General features: G+C 30.3%; 1 long non-coding RNA gene across 1 annotated transcript in view; it reads right to left on the reverse strand.

Annotated features, from left to right (window-relative positions):
• Nucleotides 1-3,274: 3,274 nt before the first annotated feature.
• LOC137234568 (uncharacterized) overlaps nt 3,275-19,451 on the reverse strand; it is a 158,146-nt gene continuing 141,969 nt past the window's right edge. The window contains exon 2 of the long non-coding RNA XR_010947822.1: nt 3,275-4,417. This is a non-coding gene — a long non-coding RNA (uncharacterized lncRNA). The remainder of the gene's footprint in view (nt 4,418-19,451) is intronic.

Genomic DNA, 19,451 nt, shown 5'->3' on the forward strand with positions numbered 1-19,451 from the left:
ATTTATAAAATAATTAAAACTAAAATTAAATAAAATTATTATAAATATCATCAAAAATAAAAAAATTGAACCATTCAAAAAATTTTTTTTATGAAACAAATAGGAAATATAAAAATTAATATAAAAATAAATTTCAACATTATAATAAATTAAAAGATTGAAAATAATCATTTCCATAAGTTCGAATTAGTGAAACTAAAATTGAAAGACCTAATACTCCTTCACAAACTCTAAAAATTAAAAACAAAATTCTAAAAAATAATCTATAATCTATCAAATTTAAATATATAAATAATATAAAAAATAAACTCAAAACAATATATTCTAATCTTAATAATATTGATAACAAATGTTTACGATTAGAAACAAATACCAAAACTCCAATTAAAAATAAAATAAAAGGTAACATTCAATATAAAATGATTAACATTAGTTTTAATAGTTTAACAAAAACATTGGTCTTGTAAATCAAAAATAAAAATCATTTTTTAAAACTTCAAGAAAAAAGAAACTTCTTTATCATTAATCTCCAAAATTAATATTTTAATAAACTATTCCTTGTATAATTCAATTATTTTTTTTTTATTACTACATTAATTTCTAGATTAATTTTTATTCAAATAAATCATCCATTAGCTATAGGACTAATATTACTTATACAAACACTACAAATTTGTATATTAACAGGAATATTATATAAAATATTCTGATTTTCTTATATTTTATTTCTAATTTTTTTAGGAGGATTATTAGTATTATTTATTTAAGTCACTTCACTAGCATCAAATGAAATATTTTCATTATCAATTAAAATAACAATTTCATGTATTATAATATTCATTATTATAATAATAATTTCAATTTTCTTAGATAAACCTTTTATATTAAACTACATAGAAAATAATGAAATAAAAACAATATATGATATAAAATCATATATACAAGAAAATTCAATTATACTTAATAAATTATATAACTACCCAATAAATATAATAACTATTATATTAATAAACTATTTATTAATTACATTAATTGCCGTAGTAAAAATTACTAATATATTTTATGGACCACTACGAATTATAAACTAATGAATAAACCTTTTCGAAATCAACACCCCTTAATTAAAATTACTAATAATGCTTTAATTGATTTACCAACACCTATTAATATCTCAACTTTATGAAATTTTGGCTCATTATTAGGATTATGTTTAATTATTCAAATTATAACAGGCTTATTTTAGAGTAAATCATCTTTGTCGAGATGTAAACTACGGTTGATTATTACGAACATTACATGCTAATGGCGCATCATTTTTTTTTTATTTGTATTTATTTACATATTGGACGAGGAATTTATTATATATCTTATTTATTTACACCTACATGATTAATTGGAATTTTAATTTTATTTTTAGTAATAGCAACAGCTTTTATAGGATATGTATTACCATGAGGTCAAATATCTTTTTGAGGTGCAACAGTTATTACAAATTTACTATCAGCAATTCCTTATTAAGGAATAGATTTAGTCCAATGAGTATGAGGAGGATAGTTGATAATGCTACATTAACTCGATTCTTTACTTTCCATTTTATTTTACCTTTTATTGTACTAGCTATAACAATAATTCATTTATTATTCTTACATCAAACAGGATCAAATAATCCTATTGGATTAAATTCAAATATTGACAAAATTCCATTTCATCTTTATTTTTCTTACAAGGATATTGTTGGATTCATTATTATAATTTCAACGTTAATATTATTAACATTAACCCAACCATATTTACTGGGAGATCCAGATAATTTTATTCCAGCAAATCCATTAGTGACTCCTATTCATATTCAACCAGAATGATATTTTTTATTTGCTTATGCAATTTTACGATCAATCCCTAATAAATTAGGAGGAGTTATAGCACTAATTATATCAATTGCAATTTTACCAATTCTTCCATTTTATAACTTAAGAAATTTCCGAGGAATTCAATTTTATCCTATAAATAAAATTTTATTTTGAATTATAATTATTACAGTAATTTTATTAACATGAATTGGGGCACGACCAGTAGAAACTCCTTATATTATTGTAGGTCAAATTTTAACAATTATTTACTTTTTATATTATATTACAAATCCTATAATTAATAAATGAAGAGATAATTTAATTAAATAGTTAATGAGCTTGAATAAGCATATGTTTTGAAAACATAATATAGAAAAATACTTTCTATTAACTTTACTTAACAAAATTAATTAAATAAAATTTAACAACAACAACTTAAACCGAATAAAAAATAATAAACAATTCAAAGAAATTGGTAAAAAACACTTTCAAGCTAAATATATTAATTTATCATAACGAAACCGAGGTAAAGTACCACGAACTCAAATAAATACAAAAGAGATAAATACTAATTTTAAATAAAACACAAAATTAAATAAATCACAACCTAAAAAAATAACTCTAAACAATATTCTCATAAATACAATTCTAGAATATTCAGCTATAAAAATTAACGCAAATCCACCTCTTCTATATTCAATATTAAACCCAGAAACTAATTCAGATTCACCTTCAGCGAAATCAAAAGGAATTCGATTAGTTTCAGCTAAACAAATACAAAATCAAACAAATCTAATAGGCAAAAAAATTACTAAAAATCAAATATACTTTTGATAATAAAAAAATTGAAAAATATTATATCTTCCAATTAAAAAAACAAAAGATAATAAAATTAAAACTATTCTAACTTCATAAGAAATTGTTTGGGCAACTGCCCGTAATCCTCCTAATAAAGCATAATTAGAATTTGATGATCAACCAGCAATTATAATTCTATAAACACCTAATCTAGTACAACTTAAAAAAAATAACAACCCTAAATTAAAAGAAAATAATTTAACAAACAAAGGTATACAAAATCAAACAACTAAAGAAAGAAATAAAGAAAAAATTGGAGAAAAATAATAAGAAGTATAATTCGATAATAAGGGATAAGTTTGTTCTTTAGTAAATAATTTAATTGCATCACAAAAAGGTTGAGGAATTCCTAATAAACCAACCTTATTTGGACCTTTTCGAATTTGAATATATCCTAATACTTTACGCTCCAAAAGAGTTAAAAAAGCAACTCTCACTAAAACACAAATAATTAAAATTAATGAACCAATTAAAGTTAAAAATAATTCAAAAATAAACAAGTACTATTTGTAATTAAAAATTACATTTATAAATTCTAAATTTAATGCACTAATCTGCCAAAATAGTTAATTAAATTATATTAATAAAATTCACATAAATAAAATATAATTATTTTAATAACTGGTCCTTTCGTACTAAGATATTATAATATGTATTAAAGATAGAAACCAACCTGGCTTACACCGGTTTGAACTCAGATCATGTAAGGGTTTAAAAGTCGAACAGACTTATCATTTAAGCAACTACACCTAAAATTATACCTTAATCCAACATCGAGGTCGCAAACTTTTTTTCAATAAGAACTCTCCAAAAAAATTACGCTGTTATCCCTAAAGTAACTTATTCTTTTAATCATTAATAATAAATCAATAAATCATAAATTAATGATAAAAATTAATTAAAAGTTAATTAAATTTTAATATCACCCCAATAAAATAATTTTAAAAATTAATATAAAATCAATCTAAAAAATAAAAATTTTTAAAATTATAAAGATTTATAGGGTCTTCTTGTCTTTTAACAAAATTTTAGCTTTTTTACTAAAATATAAAATTCTATAATAAATTTATATGAAACAGATTATACTTCATCCAACCATTCATACAAGCCTTCAATTAAAAGACTAATGACTATGCTACCTTTGCACAGTTAAATTACTGCGGCCATTAAAAATTTTCATTGGGCAGGTCAGACTTTAAAATTAACTCAAAAAGACATGTTTTTGTTAAACAGGCGAGTAATATATTTGCCGAGTTCTTTATACAAACTTTTCATTAAAAATTACTTATATATGTGTATATACTAATTTAATCATTATTTCTTTTCAAATAAAATTACAAAAAATTTTTTTATAAAAAATTAAAACATAAATAAATAATATTTAAATAAAATAATTTTTAACAAAATTAATAATAATTGCTAATTCTAAGCATATATTTTTTAACTAATTTATCTCATTTATAATAATTCATTTTAAAGCTTATCCCTTAAAATATTATAATTAATAAATTTATTTATTAACAAAATAAATAAATAAATCAAAAATTACTAAATTAAATTTATTTCTAAAAAAACTAGATATATTTATAAACGAATAACATTTCATTTCTAATAATTTATTTAAAATAATTTTAATACATTAAATTTAATAAATTATTAACTCTTATAAAATCGAGATCAATATTTTTAATATCAATTATTTAATAAACCTTGATACACAAGGTACAAAAAATAAATTTTTCTTATAAAATAAAAATTTTTCAAATTATTTCAATAATCTTTCACAATACACATAAACTATAATTAAATTTATTTTTTCATTAAAAATTACTAAAACACTAATTTTTATAATTACTTTTAATATAAATTAAACAAATAATAATAATATAAATAAATAAATCATAAAATAAATAAATAAATAAATATTAAATTCAATTTATATTGATTTGCACAAAAATCTCTTCAATGTAAATGAAATACTTTACTTTATAAGCTTTAAATTGTCATTCTAGATACACCTTCCGATACATCTACTATGTTACGACTTATCTTATTTTAGAATAAGAGCGACGGGCGATATGTACATATTTTAGAGCTAAAGTCAAATTTTTTATCTTTAAAATTTTACTACCAAATCCAATTTCATTAAACATTTAAAATTTAAATTCATTTAAATAATTTTATTGTAACCCATTTCTACTTAGATATAAGCTACACCTTGATCTGATATAAATTTAAATACAAATTATTGAAAATTATTATTCTAATAAAATATTCTAATAACGACGGTATATAAACTGAAAACTAATTTAAGTGAGGTACATCTGAATAGACTAAAATACCGCCAAATTTTTTAAGTTTCAAGAATATAACTAATACTACCTTAATGAAAAATAATTACATTTTTTATAATAGGGTATCTAATCCTAGTTTAATAATAAAATTTTTAAGACTAAATAAAATCAATTTAAAAACTATTATAAATTTAAAATTTCACTTAATAAATTTATATATATATTTAATTTATATCTTACATCGAAAAATTTTTACTTGTATTATTTGTATAACCGCGGATGCTGGCACAAATTTAACCAACACTAAATAAAATTACTAATTCCAATTTTAATTGATTAATAAAACTAATTTTTTTTTTTTTTTTTTTTTTGTTACGTGGAAGGAGGAAATGCTTTATGCACTAACCGGGTTGTTAAGCCTCGGTGCTACTCTCTGTAGCAGCGAGCCTCTCCGAGTGTAGGACTCCCTTTCTTTTTCTTTATGGTCTACCCACTAAAACCTAACCTCCCACGGCCCGCGCATTTTCCGCACCTGGGACCGCGTTTAGCATAACTTCGGGCACGGAAGCGCGCTACGTGAGCTCTTTGGCTACTCTCACGTTATTGGGCTAAGCAACCATCTTGCCGTTTAGCGAGGAGAATAGTCCTTGCATATCTGCTGACCATGTCCCATCTGTCATTTCCGCAGGTCATTTTATTGATGACACTGCCCGGGGATAGGCCACCTAGTGTTACTTCCACTCTTCTTCGTTGCTGTGCGAAGTGATCGCATTCGAAAAAGGTGTGGCGTACGTCGTCTATGAGCCCACAGTATAAGCAATTCGGATTTTCAACCATGCCCATCCTGTGGAGGTATTCCCGGAAGTAGCCGTGGCCACTTAAAAACTGTGTCAGGTAGAAGTCGACCTCTCCATGTGGCCGTTCTAACCATGGCTCCAGCTCGGGAATCAGTTCCCTGGTCCACTTGCCTGCAGTGCTGCAGCTCCATTGCTGTTGCCAGCGTCGGATAGAATCTTTTCGCGCCTGCGCGGCAGCAACATCTCTACGTACTTCTCCTCGGAGGTGGTAAATTGATTTCCTCTCCTCAGCGAGAAGATGTATCAAGAACTGCGTCTGCGGATACCGTGCGGTAAGCTGAGGCAATTCGTAGCGCTCCTCTGCGTTGGATAGAAGTAATAGCTGCTCGATACTTTCGGAATTTCATTGCATCCGCCCAAATCTCTGCACCGTACAAGAGTATAGAATCCGAAGCGGAAGCAAGCAACTTTCTTATACATGGCCTTGGCCCGCCTGTGTTTGCCATTAATCGACTTAAGTATCCTATGGTCCGCGCAGTTTTCTCACAGGCTCCTTGAAAGTGTTCCGAGAAGGTTAGTTTGCTATCTATCCTCACCCCAAGGTATTTCGTCGAGCTGCGTGTTTGTACTTGTTGTTCTCCAACCATCATATTCGTAATGGTGGGAATTCGTCTCTTCGTGAGGATTACGATCTCAGTTTTCGCTGTCGCGAGCTGAAGTCCATGGTCACTCATCCATCTATTTACACTGCGCATTACTTGGTTTAATTTAAGCTGCGCCAGCTCGCAGTTCCGTGCTGTAATTACGGCAGCCACGTCGTCTGCGAAAGCGACAAGAAAAGCCTTATCTGGCATGTGCAAACGAAGGAGGCTGTCATACGAAGCATTCCAGAGGTCGGGACCTAACACCGATCCCTGGGCCGCTCCGCCTGTTATCCTCACCTTTCTCTGACCTTGGTTTGTTTCGTACGTGAGCCAGCGATCTTTTAGGTAGTCCCCTAATATGGCTAGTAGATAAGGAGGTACCTTGAAAGAGTGTTTCAGCGCATCGAGCATATCGTCCCACCTGACGGAATTGAAGGAATTTTTCACGTCCAGCGTGACCAGTAAGACAACCGGCCTAACTTGGTGGCACGCGGTTTCGGCTTTCCTTACCGCATTTATAACCTCGGCTATGGCATCTATTGTGGAGAATAAAATTTATTATTTTATATTTAAAATTACTGAGAATAAAATTTAAATTATTAATTATTAAAATAAATAATAATACACACAAAAATTTACATATAAAATAAATTTCTAATAAAAAATAAGCTAAAATAAAACTTTATATTAAAAATAAATTTATAAAAAAAATATAAAAATAAATAATAAATATTAAATTCAAATAATAAAAACAATTAATTTTAATAATAAAAATATAAATTATAGAAATGATTAATAATTAAAAATTTTTAATATTATAAATTAACTAATTATTATCAAATTAATAATTTAATATAGTAATTTACCCCCCTACAAATTTTTTCATAAATTAATTTAATAATATAAAATACAACATAATATAAAAGTGATTAATAATTTAAAGTTTTTAATAAAAATCAATTTCATAATAAAATATAAAATAAAAACGACTAATAATTCTAGAATCTAAACTATTTTTTTTTCTAACAAAATAAAATAATTTATTTAAATTTTTAAAATTCATATTTTATATAGATAAATAACTATATAAAATAATTTAAATTCAATTTTCATTTATAAATTATTTTCAATTTTATACTCTAATACTTAACCTCAATATTTAATATAAATTATCAAAAAAAATAATTAATCATTTAAAATTTTTAATAAAAATCAATTTCATAATAAAATATAAAATAAAAACGACTAATAATTCTAGAATCTAAACAATTTTTTTCTAACAAAATAAAATAATTTATTTAAATTTTGAAAATTCATATTTTATATAGATAAATAACTATATAAAATAATTTAAATTCAATTTTCATTTATAAATTATTTTCAATTTTATACTCTAATACTTAACCTCAATATTTAATATAAATTATCACAAAAATAATTAATAATTTAAAATTTTTAATAAAAATCAATTTCATAATAAAATATAAAATAAAAACGACTAATAATTCTAGAATCTAAACTATTTTTTTCTAACAAAATAAAATAATTTATTTAAATTTTTAAAATTCATATTTTATATAGATAAATAACTATATAAAATAATTTAAATTCAATTTTAAATTATTAATTATTTTCAATTTTATACTCTAATACTTAACCTCAATATTTAATATAAATTATCACAGAAATGATTAATAATTTAAAATTTTTAATAAAAATCAATTTCATAATAAAATATAAAATAAAAACGACTAATAATTCTAGAATCTAAAATATTTTTTTCTAACAAAATAAAATAATTTATTTCAATTTTTAAATCATTTAATACTAATAAATATATTAAATAATTCAAATTAAATCTTCATTATTAAATTATTTTAAATTTAATATTCTAATAATTAACCTCTCATATTTTTAAATATGATTTATTATTGAAATATGATTAATAATTTAAAATTTTTAATAAAAATCAATTTCATAATAGGATATAAAATAAAAACGATTATTAATTCTAGAATCTAAAATATTTTTTTCTAACAAAATAAAATTTATTTCAATTTTTAAAATTTATATTTATTACTAATAAATATAAACTTAATACATTAAATAATTTAAATTAAATTTTAATTTATAAATTATTTAAAATTTATATTAACATTTAACTCCTCATATTTATAAAATATTAAATATTATAAAAATAATTAATAATTTTTAAATTTTTAATAAAATAAATAATTAACAACAACCCCTAATTAGCTATTAATTAATATTCAATAAAATAAATAAAATTATTAAAAACAATAAATATAAAATTTTTAATAAATTAAATAATTCATAATTATTAAATAAAATCAAAAATAATTAATAATTTTAAAAATTTTAATAAAAATAAATTTTATAATAAAAAATTAAATAGAAATGATTAATAATTTAAATCCATTTTTTTTTTTTAACAAAATAAAATAATTTAATTTCAATTTTTAATATTATCATTTAATATTAATAAATAACTATATTTAATAATTAAAATTATATTTTTATTAATAAATTATTTTTAAATAAATATTTAAATATAGTAATTAACCTCCCTAAAAATTTTTTCATAAATTCATTTTGTAATAAAAATGTAATTATGAAAATAATAATTTTAAAATTTTTAATAAAATAAATAATTAATAACTAACCCCTTGTTTACGCCCCTCCTTATTGTTCAACCTACGTCGCACATGCATTTCCAACCAGTCTTCGAATTTGCATTACTCTCTACGTCGCACATACATACATAGATACATACCTACGATTCTAACGTCACATCATCGCTGTAGTTGTCGTTGCTTGCATTTTGCTAATTTCTTCGCTTTATGCTCAACCCACTGTCCATCTACCGTCGTCATCGCCTTAGTCGCTGCAGCATTCATACATTTGGGTTGTTGGATATACATATAATCTTACATATGCACACATAACAACACGCATAGTTTTTGGTCTCTTCGCACTTATTGTTTTGTTTACCTATTTCAAGAAATCATACGAGATTTTCTACGGTAATCGTCAATGTAATATAACAGAGCTTTTCCATGGAATGTTCCTACATATTTTTTCTGCTAGCATTGAATTCGTTTTTAGCTTTTAAGATTATTAACTTTGTAACCATCGAAGAGTGAACTCCAATAAATCAATTTATTAATTCGAAATTGTTCGGTTAACAATTCTTTAATTGAAGAACCCTTCGCAAGTTTTGTTGAAGGTCAAAAGTTGTAGAAAACGCTCTATAACTCATCCATAGGTCCTTCGAGCCGGATCACCCCGGCTCGCATCATTAACAAGACTCATCAGTCAAAATGTTACAGACCAACGAAGATCGATCATTTGATGCAAATGCCCAATTGACACCAATAGCATCAAATGCCAACAACATACACGTCAAGGAGCTGCAACGAGAACAACTATGTCGCCGAATCTCCGAACTGCGTGAAAACGCGCAGCAATTAAACACTTTGACGTATTCACAGCTGGAATCTAAACTTGCGCTTTTGGAGCATCATTTCTCCACATTTGAAAGACTACAATCGGAGTTGGAGCATCTTGATGAGTCTCAGTTTGAGCTAGATCACCGATTAACTTTCGAAGAATCGTTTTGTGAAGTAAAAAGCATCATAATCGATCGTATAGCTGCACTTCGTCGGAGTGATGGGTTTAGTAGCACTATAGTTCCTACACCGAATTCTTCGTCTTCGTCATCGCAACCAGCATCGCACAGATTACCTAAGCTGCAGCTAACGAAATTTAGTGGGAAACACACGGAATGGCTTGACTTTTATAATATGTTTAAGGTTATAGTACACAACAACACAGGACTTGATGACGTGGAGAAGTTCCAATACCTACGCTCTTGCTTAAGTGACAGTGCATTTCGCTTAATACAGTCGCTGGAAGTTACACACGATAATTATCAACGGGCTATAGAGTTACTTGTTAACCGCTACGATAATAAGCGGTATATTTTTCAATCGCACTTGCAAGCCATCTTCGACAACGGAGCTATCAGTCACCCGACAGTTGCCATTTTACGAGAATTCATCGACTCCATAAATGCTCATCTTCGTGCTATGCAGTCCTTGGCAACTCGCACCCAAATCGCCGATGGTATTTTACTGCACCTCATCGTTGCCAAATTGGACCATGAAACACAGTTGAAATGGGAGGAGGAAGTGTCAGTCAAATGGGATAGTGCAACAAATAATGCCTTTCAACTTCCATCATGGGACGATCTGGTCTCGTTCATCGAGCGCCGTTGCCAAACAATAAACATGGTAAAGGCCAGCAACAACGTATCAAGTAAAAACAGCTCATCTAAATTCCCAGCGCGTCCATCAAAGGCTGGCTCAGTATTGGTCACCACATCGAATAACAATAAATGTCCACTGTGCGATGAAGCGGCCACACATAGTGCTTTTAAATGTAGTAAATTTGCCGCTATGGACCCTTTGCAGAGGTATGACGTCGCTAAGAAAAGGAATCTTTGTTTAAATTGCCTGGGTAAAAATCATCAGTCTAGCAAGTGTCCATCAACCAATCGATGCCAACATTGCAAGGTGAGTCATCATACCCTACTTCACCGTAATTCGCCATCAACACTAACATCACCAGACCCCATCCAAGCACCAGCAGCGTCACTGCATTCACATATGAAGAGCAATGATGTAATCCTTGCTACAGCTGTAGTACAACTTCACAACAATAAAGGTAATTCAATTACGGCTCGAGCGCTGCTCGACTCGGCATCTCAGCTTAATTTCATATCAGAACGCATCGCCAATATGCTGAAATTATCTCGAACCAAAATTGCTATGGAAATCAGCGGAATAGGTGCACTACGAACGAAAGCAAAATACGTGGCTCTTATTGGAGTCAAATCCATGCACACTGGATTTACGTCACTAGTGGAAGCCGTCATCATGCCATCGATTTCTTCATCTCAACCACGATGCCCTATAGAGATTGCTGAATGGGGGATACCTCAAAACATCAACCTGGCCGACAAAACATTTCATATCCCTGGTGTCATTGATTTGCTTCTTGGTGCCGGAATTTTCTTCGACATCCTGTCTGTGGGGCAAATAAAACTGCAGCAACACTTACCCATTCTGCAAAAGACGCAACTGGGTTGGGTAGTGGCTGGAGCCCTCACTACGTCTTCTTCGCTCTCATTATCCTCGGTGTTTACTTCATCCTCAACAACGTACACCGAGTCGTCGTCACTAACGAATTCATCGCTTGAATCTCTTCTGGAAAGATTCTGGAATGTAGAAGACGTTTGCTACAACCCACTTGTCGATAACGCAACAACTGAGCATGAGTGTGAAAAACATTTTCGAGAAAATACGATACGTTGCGTGGTTACGAAGAAGTTCATCGTACGTCTCCCCTTCAAAGAAAATCCTGCTGGGTTAGGTAACTCCTTGGAAACAGCACGTCGAAGATTTTTCGCCATGGAAAAGAGAATTCAGAGTAACCGCATTCTTCACCAAGAGTACAAGGCATTCATGCAAGAATACATTGAGCTACAACATATGGTACCAGTCAATCCGGGCGCGTTAGCTTCGAAGGTAGGTACCTACATTCCCCACCACTGCGTTGTAAAGGAGGAGAGTTCGACAACCAAATTGCGTGTAGTATTCGACGCTTCATGTCGCACTTCAAATGGGCGGTCCTTAAACGAAATTCTACACGCAGGGCCCACACTACAAGACGATATTGTAAAAATTCTGCTTCGGTTTCGAACTCACCGGTTCGTTCTTATGGCCGACATCACTAAAATGTATCGGCAAATCATCGTTGATCCACGCGATGCAAAATGGCAGTGTATATTGTGGCGTAACTCTCCTGCAGAGCCTCTAATAACATATCAACTTCAAACGGTAACGTACGGTACCAGCTGCGCCCCGTTCCTAGCAGTTCGCTGCTTACAACAACTTGCACGTGGAAACCTCGAAAGCTACCCTATTGGATCGCGAGTCACTCTTCGCGACTTCTACGTCGACAACCTCATGACAGGGGGGAAAACAATAGGGGAAGTGCTAGAAATCAAGACTGAAGTTACCGCACTACTAGCATCAGGTGGCTTTCCACTTCGTAAATTCGCGTCCAATTGCAACGAAATTATTGAAGACATACCAAGCGGTGACGTTGAAGAAATTATCACAGCAGATGAAATGAGTTACATAAAGGCTCTGGGACTGAAATGGTCACCAACAAGGGACAATTTCATCTTCTCGTACCGCTCATCGCAACATAATTCATCGAAGCTAACCAAACGCACTATATTGGCACAAGTAGCAAGCTTCTTCGACCCGCTAGGAATACTTAATCCTATCATCGTTAAGTGCAAAATCTTGTTGCAACGCCTCTGGAAACTACGTCTAGCATGGGATGAGAGTGTACCGCTTTCTATTCACACAGAATGGGAGAGTATCTGCCATCAACTGACCCTCGTCAATCGGATCAAAGTGCCACGGTACGTATACTTTAACAATAACACTAATTTACATGCCTTTGCAGATGCAAGCGGTAAGGCTTATGGGGCATGTATCTATGCCGTTTCTTGTGATGAAAATGCTATCCATTCAACTCTTATCTGTGCCAAGTCACGAGTTGCACCAACGAAGGAGATAACCCTGCCTAAATTGGAGCTTTGTGCTGCTCTGTTGCTCTCAGAGCTGCTTCATTCGATTTTAGAAACATTCAGCGCACAGAAGAGCAATGTACACTGTTGGTCTGACTCAACTATCACCTTGTCATGGTTGCAACGCGAACCACATTGCTGGACAACATTCGTCGCCAACAGAGTTGCAAAAATACAACACATTACTGCTGACTTCACATGGCATCATGTCCCATCCGAAGAGAATCCAGCAGATTTAGTATCGCGTGGAACGTTAGTAGAGGCCCTCATCGATAATAAATTGTGGTTTAGTGGGCCAGATTTTTTGACAAAGGAAAGCGAGTTCTGGCCACGCAACCCAGTTGCCGCTTCGCAAGAACTTCCAGAACAGCGCGCACTTTGTGTTTCATTAACATCGTCGCCACAAAAAGATATCATAGCTGAACACAAATATGTGAATAGGTACGGAAAACTGCTTCGGATATTTGCTTACGCTAAACGTTTTATTTCATCCCTTCGTCATCGCTTCGTGGAATCGGGACCAATCACGGCCAAAGAACTAGATGAGTCTCTAATGACTGTGTGCCGATATATCCAGAGTGTAGAATTTGCCGAAGATTACAAAACACTACAAACATCTGAGGTCAATCGTAATTCCACACTCAATCAATTATCGCCATTTCTGCACGATGACATAATCAGAGTGGGTGGAAGAATTTCTAATTCATCACTGCCGTGGTCTACGAAACACCCAATTCTCCTTCCCAAGGCACACCCATTCGTGCGAACCCTCGTTGAAGCTACGCATCGTCAACACCTCCATGCTGGATGCCAAACTCTCTTGAGCATCCTTCGTGACAAGTACTGGATTATCAATGCTCGAAGTATAGTTAAGCACGTAGTTCACAAGTGCATTTTATGCTATCGCAACAAACCCAAGCTAGAACAGCAACTCATGGGAGCACTTCCCCCAGAACGCGTTCAGCCTGCTTATCCCTTTGAAATTGCTGGGGTTGACTATTGCGGTCCTTTGTCAATAACTCAAAGAATTAGAAGCAAGGGCCCTATCAAAGTATACATAGCATTGTTCATTTGCTTCACAACAAAGGCCGTGCATATGGAGTTGGTGCCAGACCTGAGTACTGCCGCGTTCATTTCTGCTCTCAAGAGATTTTTTGCACGCAGAGGCAAATGCCGCACAATTTTCTCAGACAATGCAACAAATTTCGTCGGAGCAAATCGAGAGTTGAAGGAGATGTTATCGGAATTTACATCACAAAAACATATTAATACAGTCCAATCAGCTTGTGCAGACGAAGGCATAGAATGGAGATTCATACCGCCACGGTCACCGCATTTCGGCGGACTTTGGGAAAGCGCAGTAAAATGTGCCAAATATTATCTCCGACGGGTTATCGGCGCAACATTGCTCACATTCGATGAGCTAAATACAGTTTGTTGTCAAGCTGAGGCAATGATCAACAGCCGCCCGCTTACACCCTTGTCTACTAGCCCTGACGATCTTCGTGCGCTTACTCCTGCTCATTTTTTGATTGGCAGAAATCTCACCACGGTAGTTGAACCATCGGTCCAACAAATTCCTACTGGGTTGTTATCAAGATACCAAATGGTACAATCAATGCAACAAAACTTTTGGGAACGCTGGCGGCAGGAATACCTAAAGGAATTAATGGTTCGTACCAAGTGGAGGACAACATATCAAAATTTAAAAATCAACGACATGGTTCTTATTAAGGACGATTCCACACCACCCCTGAAGTGGCCACTAGGTAGAGTTGTTGATACTTTCATTGGAACTGATGGCATAGTACGAGTGGTTCTTATCAAAACTGCTGAAGGAACATACAAAAGAGCAGTGACTCGAGTATGTAAACTACCAATAGAACCATCATCATATCAACAGTAACAATTGAAAGCAAGCTTTCAAGGGGGGTGGATGTTTACGCCCCTCCTTATTGTTCAACCTACGTCGCACATGCATTTCCAACCAGTCTTCGAATTTGCATTACTCTCTACGTCGCACATACATACATAGATACATACCTACGATTCTAACGTCACATCATCGCTGTAGTTGTCGTTGCTTGCATTTTGCTAATTTCTTCGCTTTATGCTCAACCCACTGTCCATCTACCGTCGTCATCGCCTTAGTCGCTGCAGCATTCATACATTTGGGTTGTTGGATATACATATAATCTTACATATGCACACATAACAACACGCATAGTTTTTGGTCTCTTCGCACTTATTGTTTTGTTTACCTATTTCAAGAAATCATACGAGATTTTCTACGGTAATCGTCAATGTAATATAACAGAGCTTTTCCATGGAATGTTCCTACATATTTTTTCTGCTAGCATTGAATTCGTTTTTAGCTTTTAAGATTATTAACTTTGTAACCATCGAAGAGTGAACTCCAATAAATCAATTTATTAATTCGAAATTGTTCGGTTAACAATTCTTTAATTGAAGAACCCTTCGCAAGTTTTGTTGAAGGTCAAAAGTTGTAGAAAACGCTCTATAACTCATCCACCCCTAATTAATTATTAATTAATATTCAATAAAATAAAATAAAATTATCAAAAATAATCAATAAATAAAAAATTTTAAAATTGGTAAAATTTAATTATTAATAAATATTTAAACAAATAATTTTAAAAAATAATTAATCATTTAAGATTTTTAATAAATTATTAATAATTAACCCCTAATTAATTATTAAATAAAATTAAAAATAATCAATAATTATAAAATTTTTAATAAAAATCAATTTCATAATAAAATATTAAACAAAAATAATCAATAATTTTAAAATCTAGAATTATTTTCTTTTAATAAAATAAAATAATTTAATTTCAATTTTGAATATTATTATTTAATATTAATAGATAATTATATTTAATAACTAAAATTATATTTTTATTAATAAATTATTTTTAAATAAATATTTAAATATAGTAATTAACCTCCCTAAAAATTTTTTCATAAATTCATTTTGTAATAAAAATGTAAATATTATGAAAATAATAATTTTAAAATTTTTAATAAAATAAATAATTAATAACTAACCCCTAATTAATTATTAATTAATATTCAATAAAATAAAATAAAATTATCAAAAATAATCAATAAATAAAAAATTTTAAAATTGTAAAAATTTAATTATTAATAAATATTTAAACAAATAATTTTAAAAAATAATTAATAATTTAAGATTTTTAATAAATGATTAATAATTAACCCCTAATTAATTATTAAATAAAATTAAAAATAATCAATAATTTAAAATTTTTAATAAAAATCAAATTCATAATAAAATATTAAATAAAAATAACCAATAATTTTAAAATTTTTTATTTATTTTTTATAAAATAAAATAATTTAATTTTCAATTTTTAAAAATCAATACTTAATATTAATAAATAATAAAATATAGTATATAAAATTTACATTTATTAAGCAATAAAATTTAAATAAAATATAACATTATAAATAATAAATTTTAGAATTAACAAGTTCCACAATTTTAAAGACAAATAATTTAAAAATTTTTAATTTTTAACAAAATTTCAATTTTTACAATATTAAAAATTTTAAATTATTAATCATTTCTATAATTTTTTTTTTTTATTGCAAAAAATTTCGAAATTTTTAAAAAAATTTTTAAAATTTTGTTATTGATTAATTTTCTTTATACCAAAATAGACACTTTTAATTCAATTATTTTATATACATGACATTTTATTTTAAAATTATGTTTCATTCATTATAATTTATAGATATACTATAAAGATCAATAAATATCTATATATATATAAATATTTAATATATTAATAGATGCATACTAATCTTGTCCAAAAAACCCCTAAAATTTAAAAATAGAGATTAGTATATTAAAATTTGATTATTAATATTATAATCTATTATTAGAAATTTTAATAAATCTAAATATTAAATATAAATAAACGATATATATCTATATTAGAGTTGTGATTTTAACTCTCATACCTATCTATATTAGAATTTTTTATTACTTAAATGAAGTTAAAAGCAGTAATTTTTCAAACACTAATTTTAATTATTTAATATATTACATATTTAAAATTAATTTTTGTTGGTAGGAATTTGGAAGGGGATTTGTATACTTGCGTGAATGTCCGGTACAATAAAAGAAAAGCACTTCTTAGTTCAACGATTTAATTATGGCGGCCACCGTGGTGTGATGGTAGCGTGCTCCGCCTATCACACCGTATGCCCTGGGTTCAACTCCCGGGCAAAGCAACATCAAAATTTTAGAAATAAGATTTTTCAATTAGAAGAAAATTTTTCTAAGCGGGGTCGCCCCTCGGCGGTGTCTGGCAAGCGCTCCGATTGTATTTCTGCCATGAAAAGCTCTCAGTGAAAACTCATCTGCCTTGCAGATGCCGTTCGGAGTCGGCATAAAAACATGTAGGTCGCGTCCGGCCAATTTGTAGGGAAAAATCAAGAGGAGCACGACGCAAATTGGAAGAGAAGCTCGGCCTTAGATCTCTTCGGAGGTTATCGCGCCTTACATTTATTTTTTATTTTAAAAGATAAAATTCATGTGTACATATAGTTAACTCATCAATATATGTAATAGGTCTTATTCATTCTAATTATTAGAAATATGTTCTCAATAGGAAATATTGAACTTAGAACTCCAAGTTATTATTTCAACACTCTTTCTTAAGTTAAATATTTCTTCAGTTAATTTTTAAGACCAAGCATTTGAACAAATTTTACATGTTTCTGTTTTTGCAGATTTTTTGTAAAAATATCAGAAACATTTTCATTTGTGGAGACGTACTCTAATTCTATTACTTTTTGTTCGACAACTTCTCGGATATAATGATATTTCAAATCTATGTGCTTGGTTCGCTTGTGGAACACAGGGTTCTTTGAAATTTGTATTGCGCTCATGTTGTCGCCTTTTAACTTAACAGGACCGATGTCGTGAATAAAACCAACTTCTTTAAGTAAGCGCCGCAGATATACAGCCTCTTTTGCTGCCGTACTTAAAGCGATGTACTCAGCCTCTGTGCTGCTCAATGCGACTACATCTTGCTTCTTTGCTTGCCAGGAAAAAGCGCTACCTGCCAAAAAGAACGAATAACCGGTGTATGACTTCCTATCTAAATTGTTACTCGCCCAATCCGCATCCGCATAGCCTTCTACCGGTTTACCATTTTTGCAGTAGTGTAACTTTAAATTGATGGTTTTTGATAAGTATCGTAGGACATGTTTTGCACCAGCCTCATGTTCGGTGTGGGGTTCTTGGTTTCTTTGTGCTAATAAACTTACTGCGTGCATAATGTCTGGCCGCGTTGAAATGGCCAAGTACATTAAAGATCCAATTAACGATTGATAGCTTGTTGCGTCTATTTTAGTGCACTTGTCATTTCTGCAGCTTACTTGAAAACCAGGATCTAGAGGTGTGCTTACCGGACGACATGATGTCACACCATACATACTCAATAACTCGTTTATATAGTTCTTCTGACACACAGAAATCGCACCTGTCTTACCCTGACGTTCTATTTCGAAGCCAAGAAAAAATGTCATTGCCCCGCTATCGTGTAGTTGAAATTTAGACGATAATGATTTTTTAATGCTCGCAATCTCTTTCTCGCTTGGACATGCTAAGATAAGATCGTCGACATAAACGGCAATGTAACTATAACTGCCATTGTATTGTTTGACATACAAACACGGTTCGCTTTTGCATGGGCTGAAAGCCATATCTTTCAATGCTACATCAAGAGTACTATTCCAGTGTCGCCCAGACTGCTTTAAGCCGTAAATGGCTTTATTTAGCTTTAAAACTTTATTAGGATTTTTATTGTCTACAAATTCTTCTGGTTGTTTAAGGTAAATTTCTTCCGTAAGCTTAGTATTGAGATATGCATTGGAAATATCGATCTGATGTAAGTGAAGCTCTTTCTCAACGGCAATAGCAAGTAGCATACGAATTGTTTCATATCGTATTACAGGCGAAAAAGTTTCCCAGTAATTTAAACCCAGCTGCTGACTGCAGCCTTTTGCTACTAGTCTCGACTTGAACTTTTGAATATTGCCATCTGAATCACGTTTTATTCGAAAAACCCACTTCGATCCAATCGCTTTTTGACCATAAGGCAGATCTACTGCTGACCAAGTATTGTTAGCAAGAAGCGCCGAATATTCTTCTTCCATTGATTTCTTCCACTCAAAGGAGTATTTGCTTGACAATGCTTCTTTGACCGATCGAGGCGTGTCTACATCTTCACCATATTGTAGATAATTTAGCATCTGATACTCTTTTT

This window comes from Eurosta solidaginis, chromosome X (assembly GCF_040869045.1).
Source record: "Eurosta solidaginis isolate ZX-2024a chromosome X, ASM4086904v1, whole genome shotgun sequence".
NCBI classification, from domain to species: Eukaryota; Metazoa; Arthropoda; class Insecta; order Diptera; family Tephritidae; genus Eurosta; species Eurosta solidaginis.